Source organism: Mus caroli, chromosome 5, assembly GCF_900094665.2.
Source record: "Mus caroli chromosome 5, CAROLI_EIJ_v1.1, whole genome shotgun sequence".
NCBI lineage: Eukaryota > Metazoa > Chordata > Mammalia > Rodentia > Muridae > Mus > Mus caroli.
In genome coordinates this window covers 68993550-69011783 of record NC_034574.1, presented here as the reverse complement: position 1 = coordinate 69011783, position 18234 = coordinate 68993550, and positions in this window count along the sequence as shown.

Below are 18234 nucleotides of genomic sequence, written 5' to 3'. Positions count from 1 at the left end.
TCCTTCCTTTTTTCCTTCCTTCCTTCCTTCCTTCCTTCCTTCCTTCCTTCCTTCCTTCCTTCCTTCCTTCCTTCCTTCCTGACTCAATGAGTTGCATTACAGTTGCTTACACTAGCATGGGTATCTACACCAAGTGAAGAAAAATGTCTCTCCTACCCCTAGTATCCATTAGCTGCATATAAGTCTTAAGGAAGAGGTGGGTCCCCATGAGCTCTTCCATCCTCCATGACAGGATGTTGGTGACCTGATCCTGTGCAGGTCATCACAGATACGGTAAGTTCCGGAGTGCAATGGCTCTCTCATTGCTAGCAGTTGATCTTCCACACAAATCCTCCAGGTGTTACATTTGTTCCTCCCTGTCTTCTGCCCTGTACTCTGAGCCTTTGGAGATGGAGACAGGCATCTGGTTTATGAATCAGCAATTAGCTGTCACTCATTTTTATCACACTGACCAGTTATGAGCCTCAGCAGTTATTGCTGATCACTGAAAGACCAAACTTCTTTGACCAAAGCTGGAAACAATTATATATGTATATCAACAGTTTTTTTTTTAGAAGACAATTCGATTATCATGTGCATTTGTCTAAATAACATTAGCATTATAGCATCCCTAGCCATTGGCTTTAGACCAGGTTAATAGTACCAGATGAAGATTTCTTCCAGCGAAACATGCTTCAGTTCTAATCTGAGATTGATTGGTTACCCCTGTAACAGACTTTCCACTGCTGCACCACTGCGCACGCCTCATCTGGCCTGGCACTTGTGTTGCTCACAGGATTTAGATGGTAAGACTGTGGTTGATTGTGTTTCCTCTCACAACAGCTTCAGAGCACTGTCTGGCACAATGAGGACTAGTCAGCGGGGATGAAGTGTCCAGCCCAATTACAATATGATTTTGCTCCATCCTGTGACCAGAGTATGGAGTAAAAATGAGATATTTACCAATTTTAATGTATTTACTGTGTGTGTGTGTATGCTTGCACAGTGTGAATGTGGAGGCTCAAGGATAACTTGCTGGAGTTAGTTCTCTCCCTCCTCGTTTACTCGGGTTCTGGGGACTAGACCTAGGCCGCCAGGCTTGTACTATGAGCATCTTTATCCACGGAGACATCTGACAGGTCCAGAATTGTATGATTTTACAGCAGGGACTGAATTAATGAAGAACAGAGATGTTGTACAAGAGTCTTTGGCATCGCACGAAAGATCCAAATGGAAGACGGTGACTCACCGGCTTCATCCACCACTGTAAATTCATGGACAATCTCATGTTTCCAGCTACTCCTTGCCATCATCTAGATAATACCTCCATAAATCAGCAGCAATGCAAAATCCTTATATATTTAAAAAAAAACCAAAGATGAAAAGTTCAAAAATTCAGTGGAAAAGAAACAGCTCACACACAAAAGGAATTGAACATTATTGAAATTTGAACTGCCAAATAAACCACAAGATATCGGTCTAAAGTTCTAAAACTAAAAGTAAAATCAGAGGGCTTGATAACCACAAGTGTTGGTGAAATAATCCTCATAGCAGATAAATGGATTACTTACCCTTAGTTTGCACTAATAATGTCACGGGCAGGCTCTCAAGAGGTGGCTGTTCCATCCTGGCTTGCTCTATTTGAAGTTTATCTCAGAGAATGCAAAGCTCTTTCTGCTGCTGGCAGGCATGTCAGATGGTGAACCCATCTAGTGAGCAGTCTGTTGTTTCTTAGAGAAATGGAGAATAACGCACGGGATGCGTATTTCTTCGGACCCACCATCCATTTCCCAGTTGTATGTCTCAGAGGCGCTCTGTCACATGTCTGTAAGAGATCACGCGAGAGAGCTTTGGGTTTTCTAACGTCATTTGCTGTTGAAGGGTGTCCAGGGACTTGTCTGTCATGATGAGATTGGTGAAGTAAACTGCACAACAGTTACAGTTGAATAAACCAACTAACCACCATTTTACATAGGTTGATTTTATAAAACAAAACAAAACAAAACAAACTAAAACTCCCAAGAGCAAGACTGAATTCATGTAGTAGTCCCTTGTATCACTCATATAAAACCCAAAGCGTAAGGCATGATGCTGTTACGTACAGACACAACGATTTATGTTATAAACAGGACGAGAAGGAACTGGCACCAAGGCTGTGCCAAATATTCAGGACAAAGAGAAGTAAGATGGGGGCAGACTACGGAGTGATCTTGTACAGCTTGGGCTGATCCCCAGTCTCCAGCCATGCGTTGTAACCAGGAAGGGCTATGCATATTTAAGCAGCAGAGAAAATCCATGTTTTCCATAAACCCAGACTGAATAATTTATATACTAATTTGCTTGCTAATTTACTTGTAAAATTGTGTGTTTTTTCCTTTGAGACTGTGACATTTTTTTATTGAGTACCCACTCTATCTTTGGTACAATACCACAGCTTTAGGCTCCATGGATACAGCTATGGATGACAGATCCAAAGAATAATAATTAGAATAGTTAATAGTTCAGAGAGTCATTACAACAAAAGGTTTAAAAGACATGTATTTGGCGTTTATTTCTGTTGCATGTATATGTGTGGAGGGCACATGTGTGCCCTGGTGTGTGTGTGTGTGTGTGTGTGTCAGAGACAACTTGCGGGACTTGGTTTTCTCCTTCCATCTCATAGGTGATTGGTCTCAGATCATCAGATTGGCTGCAAGTGATTTAATCCAAGGAGCCATCTTGTTGGCCCATACAATTTTGATAATGATCATTAAATTGTCACCCAGGAATCTTTATTGCTTGCTATTTTTCTTTAGGGATTTTTAAACACGAAAACAGTTTTAGGTTCACAGCAAAATTGACAGAATCTTCGGCTATTTCTCATAGGCCCCTGACCTACAATATTCATACTTTTCTCGGTTATCAGTACCCACACCAGAGTATTAAGTTGATGAAGCCGCATTGCCACACCAGAACCACCCAGACCCCTCAGCTTACGTTAGGGCTCACGTGAGGCTGCCATACAAGCTGAGGCTTCACAGAAATGCATGAGGGCACCCAGGTAGACAATGCTGTACTATCACAGACATCATTTTCCATTGCCCTAAAAGTCCCCCGTTCTCTACCTAATCCTCTCCCCCTAGTCCTACAGACCACGGATACTCGCATGGTTTCCATAGTTACCCCCTTTGCAGATGTCGGGTTGCTGCTGGCAGGTGGCATATGCAGTCCTTTCCCGGGGGCTGTTTCAGTGAGTACACATTACTGTGTCCACCATGCTGTCACAGTCCATTCTTTCCATTGCTGAATAATATTCCATTGTCCATGTGCTTCATAATTCATCTACTCACCTACTCAGGAATAAAACACTGTAAGCCTCCAGGCGCCGCAGAACGGCTGGGTCAGTAGGTAAACATATCTGAAAAATTCCACAGATTGCCAGTATTCTTCACAAGCCCGCATCAGTTGTTTATTTTATTTTATTTTTTTAAATTAAGAGGGTATTTTAAAGGAGTTGTCCCTTGGGCTACGCCACAAGTGTTTGTCTAAGTGATGTGAATAGGATTAGGGAAAGGGAGAGAAGAAAGATACCAAGGAAAAGTGGTTGCTCATACCTACTGTTGGTGGGAATGAGTTAGCTAGCTGGTTAGAGTTAATTCCTATCTGACCAGGGCAGGGGCTTCCCAGGTGGCTTTTCTCTGGCTTGCTCTGTCCTGGGAATTTCCTCCTCCTGGGTCATTTGCAGAAGGTTCTGGTATCAAGCACCTGTATTGAGGGAGAGAGGGAAATCCACCGCCCCTTTATTAGTTGCCCATTGTTCCTCTTTGGCAGGGAAGCATCTGTACCCAGCATTGCTGGTCCCCTACTAAGTTTCTGGTGAGCCTCACATCCATCCAATCCCCGCAGCCCTACTGTCAGGCTCTGTGCCTCCACCCTGGACCCTGGGCGGAAACAGGATGTTAAGCCTCCAAGCTGGGAGGCCTGAGTTTGCTTATCTGTGGTGGTCAGTAAGGGAGACAGAAATGGTCTCTGTGACCTTCCTTCCTTGGCCTGTTTAAAGACCATGACCCCACTCCACTTTAGGGAGTTGGTGGAGGAGTTACATCAGAGCTGGGGAGAAACATGAAATGCTTGTATTCTTTCCAATTGCTGGCTTCTATAGCGTCCAGTTAAATTCTCTTTCCCACTATTTAACAACTCTGGCCGATCTCATACTTTTCTGTGCTGCCCTGGTTACAAAAACTTCAGCCCGTTTGAGTTTATGGTGTGAATCTAAGACTCAGTCTGGGTTTAGCCTCCCCTTGGGAGGCAGGTCGCCCAGGAAACCTGTGGCTGGAATACCAGCTTTGCCTTTTGCTCTCTGCCCTGCCTATATAGCAGCTTGAGCTCGAGAGGGCCGTGAATGGCAGGTACTGGAGGTGGGAGTGGGAGAGAGGATTAATTGGCCCTGAAGTCCACCTCCTCCTGCCCAGGGCCTTTCTTGGTGGGGTGAGCAGTTCTTGGAACACATTTTGGAATAACATTTTTTCTGACTTCTCACCCAAACACGTCCTCTTTGCTCTCCCACTCTCTCGGGTTCCTTCTGGAGATGCCATTTTGCCCTAGTTGAGAACCAGAAAGAAAGGATGCAGACCTAAAGTTATGCATTTCAGGGACCCAGTTAGGAGTGAGGGGCATCTCCACTTGTTCTTCTGTTGGGTCCAGTTTCACCTGGTTCTCTCTGTTGCTGGGCAGGATAATTTGTGAAGGTCACATGGTGAGAAGCCTAGAGAATACCATTCATCCCCCTCCGGAGCCTGCTATGGCTGCAGAACAATTTAAGAGAAAGAACTTGTGTGGGGCTCCTAGCTCGAGATGGTGCGAACTCGAATGCTTGCTAAGGGAGTGCATTTATCCATCTTCTCCCTAGGGATTCTCACCAAGGAGTTTGCCTCTGTAAATCTCCAGGAGAGCCGCAGGCACCAGCAGTATACATGGATACTAAACTCTATGGGATCAGGTCAAACTCTCTTATGAGGTGTCTTACCACCACTTGGGAATTCAGAGCATATACATCTACCCAAGGCTGAGATGACGGTTCCCCTTTTCTCTTTACACCCCAAAGTATTGTGCAAGCATGCCACCATTGGCTTCCTGAAGAGGGGATCTCTCCCAAAAGACCCACAAGGTTGACTGCTTTTGATTCCAACTTTCTTTTTCTTCTCCACCTTTCTTTGATTTTATTGAAAACCAGATGGATGGGGGTTGAGGAGAGGCAGCCGTAGGATGATGGTAGTAGAGATAATTCTGTAAGTCTTTTAAAAGACTTACAGATCCTTAGTGTGGATCCTTTGTTAGGGCCCCCCTTGGGATGGGTTGGTCTTGTTTAATCTCAGCCAGAATTAACTCCTGTTTCAGAGGAAGTTCTATTCTACCTCTTCTGGCATGGAGAAAAGCTCTCTACACAGCCTAGGGGCTCGGGGTTATCTCCCTTGCTATAGGTCTGTTCCTTTTAATATGTCACAGGTCAAAAAGGAATGAATAGCAAGTGAGGAGAACAGACATGTAGAAGGAGCAAGAGAAGGAGAAATAGTATTTGCTGGTGTACAGAAAGGTTTGAAACGCCATCAACTGGAAGCAGGAAGCCATCTCTGAGACTGCCATGAGGGAAAGCAAGAAGAATAACACATAAAAATGTGACCTTCCACCCACCCCTCCAGTAGCAATTACTGTGTATGAAACTGAGAAAAACTCCACCAAGGAAAAATAACAGTGTGTGATGCCTCATCCCTCCTTCCTGCCTTGCCCCCACATGGCTTGCCTCTAAAGTAAAGAATTATTAGGACCATATTCCTGGGCATAGCACCTCCTGGACAAAGAGCTGAGCGTAGAGTAAACTCTGCCAGGGGGTGGAGTAGGTGGTGGCGTGATAATTAAGAGACTATAGCTTTAAACTTTAAATTAAATTAAAACATCTTCTCCCAATCTAGAGGGTAGCTTTCATTCCCTCACCGTGTAGACACTTCCGAGCTTGCTGTACCGCCTCTTGTCAAGGTCTCTTACTGCCTGTGGTTTTGGAAAGTCAGAAGAAAGACTCCTTTGCCCATACAGTATATGGAAGGGTTTCCCTTGTATTTTCTTCTGGTGGTTTTATAGTTTCAACTCTTATACTTACATACTAAATCACTGAGACTGGGAATCTCCTGACATACTTAACAAGCAATTTCATTTCTTCTTTGGTTTTTCCTTTGAAGAGGGGGTGAGGGGGGTAAGGCTGAAGAGACGGCTCAGCTGTTAAGGTTAAGGGTGCTTGCTGCTCTTGTGGGGAAACCCTCAGATCCCAGCGCTCATGTTGAGTGGCTCACAATCACCTGTAATTTCAGCTTCAGGTTAGCTGATGCCCTTTCTGGCCTCCATGGGTACTTGCACAGACACACACACACACACACACACACACACACACACACACATACACACACACAGTGGGGGGGAGAAGGGCAGGGAGATGAAGGAAAGAGTATAAATCTGTTTTTTTAAGTGAAGCGAAAGGATGTTTTTGAAATTAGGTATGGGGACTTCAGAGACTATGTCTTGAATTAAATCCATTGTGATTTTACGCCAGTGACATGAATGGAGGCATAGGCACTGCGTTTTAGATACAGCTGTTTCTATTGTTCACGTGATGTCTGGACTCCAAGAAGGAGCATTCTGAGAAAGCATTAGAGGAGACCTAGGTGTGGGTGTGGCAAGGCTTCTTAGACTCAATCTGAACATCACAACCATCTAATTCTACCTGGACCAGGGTGCACAGGTACAGCCTGAGGAGGATACACATGGTCTGATGTCCAGGAGTTGGGGATTTATCTTCGGATACTGATGGCACAGTCATTTCTATGAAGTATAAATATTTTTTTTTTGTACCACTCTGGGAAGAAGCAGAGTGGGGAAGGGGAGGGAGAGTTACAAAGAGCAAAAAAATAAAAGGGGTCCGGGAAGACCAGTCAACGTGTTACGCAAACTGCGCTGAGAGGGAGATCGAAAAACAGCTACTGGAAAAGCGCACCCAGGCCCTAATCAAACACTGAAACTTTGTCCTGGCTTTTCAACCTAAGTCCTGAAGAACTTTGCATCTTCGTCCAACCCTAGCCAGCAGTCACGTCCTCTCGAGTCCTCAAAGATTTCCTTTTTGCTTGCTTCATTGAGGCTAGTCCCAGGTCACATGCGTGTCTAGTCCAGAGCTTGCCTGAGCTCCAAGCTGATAGCCAGAATTACTTAGAAGTTCTATGGGTGTATCTGTTTGGATGTCTACCCTCTCAGGTCCTAGAGAACTTTCAGCTCATGCCTTAAATAAACCACAGGAGCTTGAGTAACCATGGCATCGGCCCTAGAGAGAACAAATGAAATCTGGGAACCACTTAGTTTTAGGGTAGATTTCACACAGCTAAAGATAACTGGAATAGTCTTTCTGAGGCAAGAGGATAGGCTCATAGGTTCCCCGTGAGCAGTGGTACCCTGTAGCTAGGACTCTGGAATTTTCTGGTCACATGAGCTCAATGATGTATGGAGGTATCTTCACCTGTGAGAAGGACACCCAATCTCTCATCTGTGCAAGGATTCTTGTGAGACTTAAACGTGGTGATCAGCAGCTTAGCCCTTCGTTTGGAGCCCGGTATTTGCTAAGCAGTGATTAAATGTTGGCTACAATGATCATTGTTGAAATGAGTGGTTTAGTGAAATCAAGCTATGTGTCTCCTAAAATATCAATTATTCCCATTCTTTTTTTGATTTTGCTTTTCTCATTCTTCGACGAGTCTTTATCTGTGAGGTCCTTGAAGTTGAGTCACACTGTTTGTGGTGGACTTGACTTGTTCTAACTGTCACAAATTTCCATCTCAGGGCAGATTCTCCCGATGAGGTGCTTGTTTTGAGGAGTGAAGAAATCCGACCCTCTATTCATCCATTTTGGTTTCTGCTTCAAATGCCCGGCCCGTGCTGTTTTTCCTCCAGTCTCCTCCTGGGAATTGGTTTTCCTTACTTAAAGGGCAGAGGGAAGAGAACAGGAAATTGATGCCTTAATAATGATGACAAGCATGAGGGTCACCGGGATGAAAATGAAAGCTGACCCCTCAGTTGTCCTCTGTGGTTTCTTAATGACTTGTTGTGGTTCAGGGTCCTCCCCCGCTTTTCATAAAAGGAAGCCAGACATGCGCCAGGGGTTGTTGAAAAGCCAGGCAGAATGGCGCGGTTCTGAAGAGTAAGCGCTTTCTTCCTGCTTTCTGGCTCTGACTACGTTAATGCCAGGACAGTGAACCAGACCAACTCCACTATCATCTCCTCCGTGCTCAGACTCCTCCTTAGATTTCAAGCTTCAACAACATGGCTGCAAAACCCTAGCTTTCCGAGAGACAATTATGTCTCGATAATTGTGGGTTTTTTCTTTTTCTTTTTTTGTCAGTCAGGATTGTGTGTTTGCTAGGCAAATGCAAGCCCCGTTTTGTTTGTTTGTTTTTGTTTTTGTTTTTTGAGTCACAGCCTTGCTAGGCAGCTCCAGCTGCTGTGGACCGCCCTGGCCTTGGCTCTGGATTTCAGACAGTTTTTCTGTGCCTCGGACTGGGACAGGAGAGAGGGCTGGAGCTGGGACTCTTACATTATTCTCTTGTTTCCTTTGACTGCTTGGTTGTCTTTTGAAGGTGCTGGAGAGCTATCTAGTTTAGGTGATTGTTTTGCACATAAAAGAATTCTACAGCACAGTAATCTAGAAATAAACTTTGCCCTCAGAGTCATTTGGGTGACATATTGTGAGTTAATTTAGAGTAGGAAAAAAAATTCTATGTTTGTATGGGATCTCAGTTATTAGGAATCAAGTCTGAAGCTGGTGCTTGTGATAGGATTGTTTTCAGGATGTTTAACATTTCAGTATAGTGAACACATACTCACACACACATTCACAAATACTAACACACACATTTATCACTAACAATTCACACACCACACTCAAATACACCCACTCATATGTCTTCACACACACATGCAAAAACATACATTCACATACACCTTCAAGCACACACATACATTCACATACGTATATTCATGTCACCACATACTCATGTACACACTCATGTGTGCTCGCGTGCATGCACGCACACATGCACATGTGGGCGCGTGCGCACACACACACACACACACTTACACAATACACACTTACAGACATTCTTAGATACACATAAACTCACACACACATACTTAGGTATACACTCAGACACACTTTCATACACACACACTCACATGGTGACCCTCCACTCATTGACATACACTTACACACACTCAAACACACTCAAGCACACATACCCACACACTGAGATGCCTACCAACACAGGAACACACACATATAATCACCCCATACACAACACAAACACACATAAACTATACATTTAGGCACTGAGGGACACATAACTCACACTCACACTCATTCCCTTATACCTAAACACTCCCACACAAACTCTCACACACTCAGACTGTCATACACACTCACACACACACACTCAGATTCACACTCATACACACACCTATATGCACCTATATGCAAGTGTTCACATACACCAACACATTCACGTATATACTCCCACAATACACATTCACACATATACTTGGACCTAGACACACAAGCACACACTGTCATAAGACACACACTCAGACTCATTGACATACACATTCTCAGACACTCATAATTAGACACACGCTCTACTCTGATGACCAGCACTCAGCCATGCACACATTCACACACCCATGTACACTTTATCTCACACTCCCAGGAGCACACGTTCAGATACCCACCCACTTCTCAACACACTTACATTTTCTCTTTCTCTCTTACACACACACACAGACACACACACACACACACACACACACTGCTTGATAGTGGAAGGGAAGATCTTTGTAAATCCTGATCGCTTAAACCCTTTTGTTCTTTTCTGTCCGCCAAGTGGAGGTCTTCCGGAAGTTCTGTTTGCCTATGTCTCAAAAGTTCAACAAGCTTCCTTTGTCTGTTCTCTCTCTACTTCTGGGGATAAGGCTGCTCAAGCCGGCCTTGAATTCAGGATTCTCCTGCCTTCAGTTCTCAAGTGCTGGGATTATAGGCCTATGCCATTGTATCTGGCCCTGCCAGGCCCTATTGATTAGGAATAACTATGACTAAATACAGTATGACTCTTCTGCCCTGGGAGAGGAGATTGGCTTTGATCCTAGTGCATATCTCATCAAATTGATGTCCTTATCAGAAAGCATCCTTTGAGTGATAAGGACAAAATAAACAAATCTATATGTGTAAGACAAAAAACTGCCCTGTGGTAACAAAGGGATGTACCTCTTGGAATACCTTTCAAGGTGCAGGGAGTTGGCTGCCAACCTCCAATGGCCGTACCTCCGAGGTTCTGCCTTAACATTTACACTGGGGTTGCTTTCTCAACAGTCTGTACAGTGACAGGAAAGGACAGGAGCGCCGAGCTGAGCGTGTCTGTCTAACTCGAAGCTTCTCAATAGGTTGCCCATGAAGCCTGATGGAGACTTTAGCTGGGTCAATGTTGTCTGGGGTTATGGCTCCAAGGGCTCTCTCCTTCCCTCTCCTCTCACAGGTGGCAGAGCAGGGCACAGTCTGAAGACCTCATGGCCCGATTCTGCTCACTTACGTGCTTGCTTGCCAACTCTTTTCTTGTCTTTCTCTTCCCCCACCCCCACCCCGTCAGATCTGTGAGATTTCCAGGTCTTCTCCAGCACCTCGATCATCAGTCTGATGATGCACAGCTCCAGGCACAAGAGGGCAAACTCAGCAACGAGCACTGGACTCACTTTGTGGATGATGTAGTGGCGATTTTATGATTCACTTTACAGCTGTTATCATTTGTTAGTAGACAGGTCAATACTAACTTGAAGACTGTATGTGTGGAGTGTGTTTGGCTTGCATGCATGTATGTGCACTGCATGTGTGCCTAGTGTCTGCGGAGGTCAGAAGAGGGCATCAGGTCCCCTGGAGCTGGGGTTATGGGTGATTTGATTTGAGAACTGAGAACCAAGCCTGAGTCCTCTCCACCACCCACTAACATTTGAAGAAAAGGTTACAATAAAAGCATTTAAAATGTGAAGGTAGGGTAATCAGAGAACTTGGGAGACTGAGACAGGAGGATCATGACTCCAAGGCTAATTTGGGCTCTGTAGTGAGGCTTTTCTCAAAACATGGATAGACTGGCTTCCTTTTCGTTTTGTCTACTCTCTTTGTTTCCTTTGTTGCTGGCACTGGAGGGATTAGATTGTGTGTGTTGTGAAAGCGTATGTATTATAATGCACGTGAGTGGAACTATGTGGTGAGATTGTATGTTTGTGTGTGTGTGTATGATTGTGCATGAGTGTGTATGTGTGTGTACATGTGTGACTATGCATGTGTGAGTGTGAATATGTGTATGTGAGTGTGTATAGGTGTGAGTGTGTGTATGAATGTGTATGAGTATGAGTGTGTGTGTTTGTTGTGTGTGTGTGTGATGCTTGCCTCGATCTTCTCACTTTTATGTATGTCCTGTGGGTGGCACTTTTGTCCCCAGGCTTACCAGTGAGGGTTCCTTGCCCACTGAGCAGTTTCTAAGTAGCGCCATCCTGACCACTGTGACATCTACTATCAGAAACAAACGGGAGCCAGCTGACTTGAGTTAGAACCTTCACATTTTGAGTTCTGCTGAGGACAGATTAACAAGCCCTTCTACAATGTTGCACTTGTAACTTCTACTTTTACTACTGTTTTCTCTTTTGTAAAAACAGTTCAGACATTGTAGAAAACAGAGAAAATACAGACAATTCCTCAGGAAAGCAGAACAGAAATTCTGAAACAGTTACATTTATTTCTTCCACTCAGAGCTGACTCCTGCTATCATCTTGGTGCATATGTTTTTCCAGGCACACACAGAAATACTTTAAACTCAGTGTTCTGTGCTTGTCTTTTTAACATTGGACCTTTTCATTCAGAAATATAATCTGAACATCTTCCCACTGAATTAAATATTCTGATGCTACAAGACGTCTTAATCTTTTCTTGAGTTCCAACATACTGGTCTCTGCTTTGTAGAAAAACAAACTAGCACACAAAATGTTGTGTGAGATTTTAGGAATTTTACTGTTTGAAAACTATTTCCTGTCCCTTCTTACACCATTATAGGCAGATATATAGTATTATACCTAGAGTTTAAATTAATACCATAGCATATTTTATCAAATTCTTGCAACTATTTTTTTTTTTTTTGTAGCAAACAGATGACTGAGAACTTCATGGGTTTCATTGAAGTGCTCTTTCATGTCAAATTGCCACTACCACCTGTGCTTGCCGCTTGGCCTTCAGGATGAACTACGACATCTAGAAAGAGGTGGGCAGCTTTTTGAAGATTTTACTTTGTGGGTGGGTAAAGATGGTGCATACTTGGAGCTGTTTCTGTCATAGCTCCCTTGTGCTTTTTATAATTTTCAATGACATGTTCTTTAAAAGAGTCTCAAAGATTGGCTAGTTTCAACTTTGGGGCAAACTTAACCTTTAAAAGCTAGCTAGCTCCAAAATCTATCATTGGTGTGACTAGGTAAACTGAGTAACAGTGTTCTGACTGTCTCTGAAAGGGACAGTGAGTGAGGTGGTTTTCTCTTTTACAATGAGTAACTTGGTTGAAATGAAAACACGCTTTCCAAAGGATAACAAAGAAAACATCCATGAACTAGTTCCATGAATGACTTGAAATTACCACACTCCTGTCTATAACCATAGATCTGTATTATATTAATCTATTTTCTGTTCCTGAAACAAAATACCCAAGGCTGGGTAACTTTTTAAAGAAAACCCCCTCTCTCTCTGTCTCTCTCTGTCTCTCTCTGTCTCTCTCTGTCTCTCTCTGTCTCTCTGTCTCTGTCTGTCTGTCTGTCTGTCTGTCTGTCTGTCTCTCTCTCTCTCTCTCTCTCTCTCTCTGTTGGGATAGGCTCTTACTATGTAGCCTAGAGTGGCCTAGAACTTACTGTCAAAAGAGATGTCAACTTCTGGATGTTGAAGGCACGGCAGCAGCAGTAGCAGCTCAGCTTTGCTGGCAGAAGGTGTCACAGCAGCAAGAGCATGTCCCAGAGGGAGAGAACACTAGGTCAGACAGGAATCTGGAGAGCAATTCAGGGATTGAACTCAGGCTTTTAGAACAAGCTGTCTTATGAGAAGTAACTCAGGAGTCCCAAAGAACTTCCTTAATCCATCTTGAGAGTGCCTTCAATGACCGATAACCTCCTACTAGGCCCACTTTTTAAAGATTTCACCGCTGAAGAACAAGCATCCAACAAGTTTCCCAGAGAACCCTGGGAAACTCTCACACTGCATCTCAGCCATAACAGTTTGCTTCAAAGAAAAACTATCTCCTAACTGTGATGCTTAACTTTAGGTGTCAAATTAGCTAGGCTAAGTTTTTCTGATGTCACACACATGGATACTTGCTACACTTATGGACAGTTGATCTGTGATTCCCACAGGGCCTTAAGTAACACTATTCTTCTCCATAAATTCATTCTCACAGGAATCTTAACAAGGTTTTCAGAAAGTGATTCTCTTGTTTGTCTATGACTGTGAACATGAATTGATCTCTGGTGACCCTGAAGAGGGTGGCAGGGCCACTTGGAAGCAATGTTCTATGACAGAGAACACTAAGTGTATCTTTAGCTCATGGTTTTTCGTGGTTAAGTCTTGTTTCTTTAGTGTCTGTAATGATTTTCTTTTATTTATTTATTTATTTATTTATTTATTATATGTAAGTACACTGTAGCTGTCCTCAGACACTCCAGAAGAGGGCGCCAGATCTCGTTACGGATGGTTGTGAGCCACCATGTGGTTGCTGGGATTTGAACTCTGGACCTCTGGAAGAGCAGTTAGGTGCTCTTACCCACTGAGCCATCTCGCCAGCCCCGGTAATGATTTTCTCATTTCTTTTAGTCCTGCAGTAGAAATTTCCTCAGACTCCACATATCTATAATTTCCATGGCTGGACAAATCAACCTAATGTGTTGCAATAGACTCCATGGTTGATATGATTAGTGTTTGGGAAGGCTTCTCACATCAGCTCTTCAAGGCAAGTGAGTGAAACCTTGAGTCTCAAAGAGCTGCATGCCTAACTTCAGGTTACTTGGGAACCAGAAAATGAGACATTTCAGGTTTTAAATCTTCAACCATATCATTGTCTGGTGGACAAATGGCCTCTTATGACAGAAAAAAAAATCACTGATGAAAACCATATCAAATAAGCTAGGTCTAAGACACAATTAGATGAAGGGGTCCTTGAAGGCAAGAGATATATATGTCAATCTTGGTATTCCTGACAACAGGATATACATACAAATACATGCATGCGTGTATGTGCATACACACATGATACTTGCAATAAATGAACAATGTCAACTAGAATAAAATAAAATTTTATTCTAGGTCTTCTACTTTAGATTCCAAAGAACCTATCTATCCTTCTATAAGGGCATTATACACATATAGTCTCCATATCCAGTTGTAGCTTAAGGTGAATAGCTAAGTTTACAAATATTTACCAGGTTATGTCAGACCAATTAACATGATTCAGAGAAACATGAGCATGTGTTCTGATTTCAACCGTAAGCTTATCCTTTGGAGGTTTCCTAATTATTCTGGGCCCAAAGGAGACACTATCTGGGTTTCTTAAACATTATCATTGTCTTCATCCTTCTCTTTGGAGACCCCGACTTGTTTCCTTTTGTCTTTTGAGATCACTAGAGTGGGTCCCCAGAGGACATTGACGCTGACAGAGAAAAACCAAAGGACCTTTTGTGACTTCATCCAAATGTCATAACAAAAGTAACGATTAGCATGCTTCTGAGGGATTGGCTTTCAAGCAGGAACTGGGCTGTTTTGGAAACTTCCCCAATGACGTTGTTATTATTTCTCTGTGAGTGATTAGGTTGATAGATCAGGCCCCACTTGCAAATTAGTACAATCTCTGCAGGCAGGAGCAGGGGACCCCTCAGAGCAGAAGCAGTGTGACCCTCTAGCTTCTTTCTTTAAAATTTTTATTTGCCTTTGTCTCCCCACAAATAATATTTCCTTAATTAAAAACCTGAGGATTTTGAACCATCTCTCATCTTGGCACAATTTAAAACTTTTGAGGAATAAATTTGCAAAAATCAGCCGATGCTGCGTAAGATCAGGAGACCCCTGAGGTTAGGTATTAGAATGCTTTTGTCCAATGCACGCTGTAGGAGCTCAGGAAGAACGTTCTGGGTGCTGACTGGGTGCCCTGTATCTGGAAACAAGCACTGTAAGTCAGGGCTGAAGGCTGTTTTCACAGATGCCACTGGGGCGCAGTCATTCACTTTGGACCTTCTGATGCCTTCATCATGTCTGTCCTGACTCACGCTAAGATGCTGGCTGCTGGCTCGACCTGAGGATTCCTATAATTCAAAACTGTGATTTTTACAGTCTCCTCACACTCCACAGAGGTCAAGAGGCTAGATAAACAACTTCCTACAGCTGCTGCGACACAGGGCACACGCCCGCGGCAGAAAGTGTGTGCTGAAGAGATAAACACATCAGGCTGTATCTACCCACACACCTATGCTTTTTTTTTTTTTTCCATCTGAACTTGACCCCTAGCAATTAATATTAAAAACAGACTTAGTGCTAATGACTAAGAATTCAAAAGCAGTTGTGCTGAGCTGAAATGACCAGAATTCCCAGGAGGCTAGCTTTCCATGAAGGGTTTGAGTTCAGCTTTGATTCCCTAAACCTGGCTTAGGCTCTTATCTTTGTTTTCTTCTGGGAGCTATCACATCTGATTGCTGCCCAGCGTCAGGTCCCTCCTGAATCCCTCCTTGACTGATGTGGACCGAGAATGGCTCTCTCGAGATTTACCTACACGTACACGAATATCCTCTAAACTTTCACTTCCTCTGTGACCTATCAAGGATGTTTCTAGCGCTGAGATTCTGTGATACTTTGGACAGAATTGAAATTGGTGGCTTATTTTTATTGTCTGTGAAAGAAGCCACCAGTCAGAGCTCTACTGGCATTCTAGTAAAATAATCTGTTATTTGATTGTCTTTTATGGTTCCTGTAAATACTACTGATGGTTCGAAGCCTTGAAATGAGTGCAGGAAAACAGTTTTCTTTTTCCTGCTCAAGGCCTTAAGAAATGAAGTTTAGGAAGGAGATCTGACTGTGTAAGATTTGTTCATGAGGAAGAACAGTTGGGAAAGGCTTACATAAACAGTAAATTTCAGCAAAGGCTTGTTAATTCGGAGTTGATTTTTCTGTCCAGTAAACCATAGTAACATTGTTACAAGCGCCGGCAAGCATAGTGTTGCTAAATAAACCCCCAGACGCCATTGTTTACACTGATCGCAAACAAACATATTTCTTTCTATCTCCAATGTTTTTTCATAGAATCACATTTTGCCCATGCGTATTATACTTAGGTTCCTGATATAAACATCTTAATCACCCTCCTTTTTTATATGCATGGATATGTATATTGCCTTTATTATTATTTTTAAACATGAAGTTCCTAGGGAAAATAAAACTCCCAAACTTGCCCACTCCCGTTTTTCTTTGCCGAGGCAGATGCAGCGTGAATGGTGATCACTTTTGCACAGAACCTTTACTGGGTGAGACCTGCCTGGACCCAGGTGATGTTTGCAACCTCCCTTTGCCTTATTGCTTGGGGAGCACTTTACAAGATCAGAGAGTCCCCTGTCTCCTGATTAGCCTTCAGAGAACCTTGGCCACAGGGGATGGAGCCACAGGAGGGAGGCAGGCTGCTGCTTAAATGGAGGAAAGCCACTTTGTGGCTGATAAGCCCGGAGTGATAAATCTCCAACAGCCCTTTGGCCCCAGGCATCACAGAGCAGCCCTCTCTCAGGCACCCATCCTGAGATGATGAACTTTTACTTTTCTCAGCATCATCCGAGGGCAGCAGCCATGTGGGTGAAGACGTGTCTGCTCTTGGTCTGCACTGGATACCTGTCAGTTGGTTTACAGATAACCGACAGATCCCAGAGTGGTTTGGAATGCAACACTTCAGACCAGAAACAGAGCAGCAGGGACCACGAAGAAGTGTAAAGGGCTCCTAGCAACAGATGTCACCAGTCTACTGCAGAATATGTCTGCTTTCAGAAAGTCCCAAAGATTACTTGATAAAGGTGTATGTGCATAAACCTATACATGTTTATAGTTGTTGTTCATTTAAAGCTGAGCAGCATCACACTTGTCTCCTGGAGAGAATATTAATGAAACTCTAAAGATGACCTGCAGAGCCCTTCAGCTAGGGAAGAAAAGTGCAGGGCAGGTCCTACATTAATGTCTACTGATGGTTTGCAGGTACTCTCCGAGTGTGCGTGGCCTTTCAGGGTTGTCCTGGTGGCACTGAATGTCCCTAAGAACAGGAACGGCATCTGGAACATCGTGGTTATTGAATAGCACCCTGAGTGAGTAAAAAGCTAGATGTAAGCTTTACTGAGTCTTGTACCTGGCTCGTGTCCTGGAAGCCTATATATGAGGTAGGTTAGCAACAAGTACCCGGCAAGATGACAGGGCTGCGAAGGGTTGCCTTGACACAGGGTATGGAGTTAAGTTCTACTTAGCATAAGACAGATGTTTACCACACACTAAATGCTCTGCTATGGACTCTGAGGAGTAAGGATGATGCACGCATTGCCCCTGTCTGCAAAGAGTTTTAAATTTAATCAGTGGGATGGGGCTAAAAGCCTTTTGAACAGTAGTACGTTTGCAGAGCCTAAATAATACAGTATTGAATTGTCTATTATCACTGTGGGGGATGTCACTCTCTTTCATTTAACTTTAAACAGTCCACTGCTTTAAGTTGAATTGTAGAATCTTCTGGTGAAATAAGATTGTTCAGAAATATTTGATGCATTTCAGTTCAACTCTTTATTTTTTTAAAGGAGGACATGGAGAGGCTGTGTTGGAGGTCACAAACCTCACAGATAATAATGTTCAGTCTTCTCTCCAGCCCTTTGGCTCGAAAGCATGCTGAAGCCCTAGGCTCCTGCCAACAGCTTGCCTGACTTCTGTTTGGTGATGGCAAACTTCTATTCCACACTCTCAGACAGATGCGTCTTGTACTGAGTTCTACTCCTTACCAGCATGTCAATTCCCATTGTGCGTCTGTTGCTATCTTTCTCTGTCAAAGCCAACCCAGGTCACCACCAAAACGAGACTCTCTGGCTTATACCCATCGACTGCAAAGTGTAATAAAT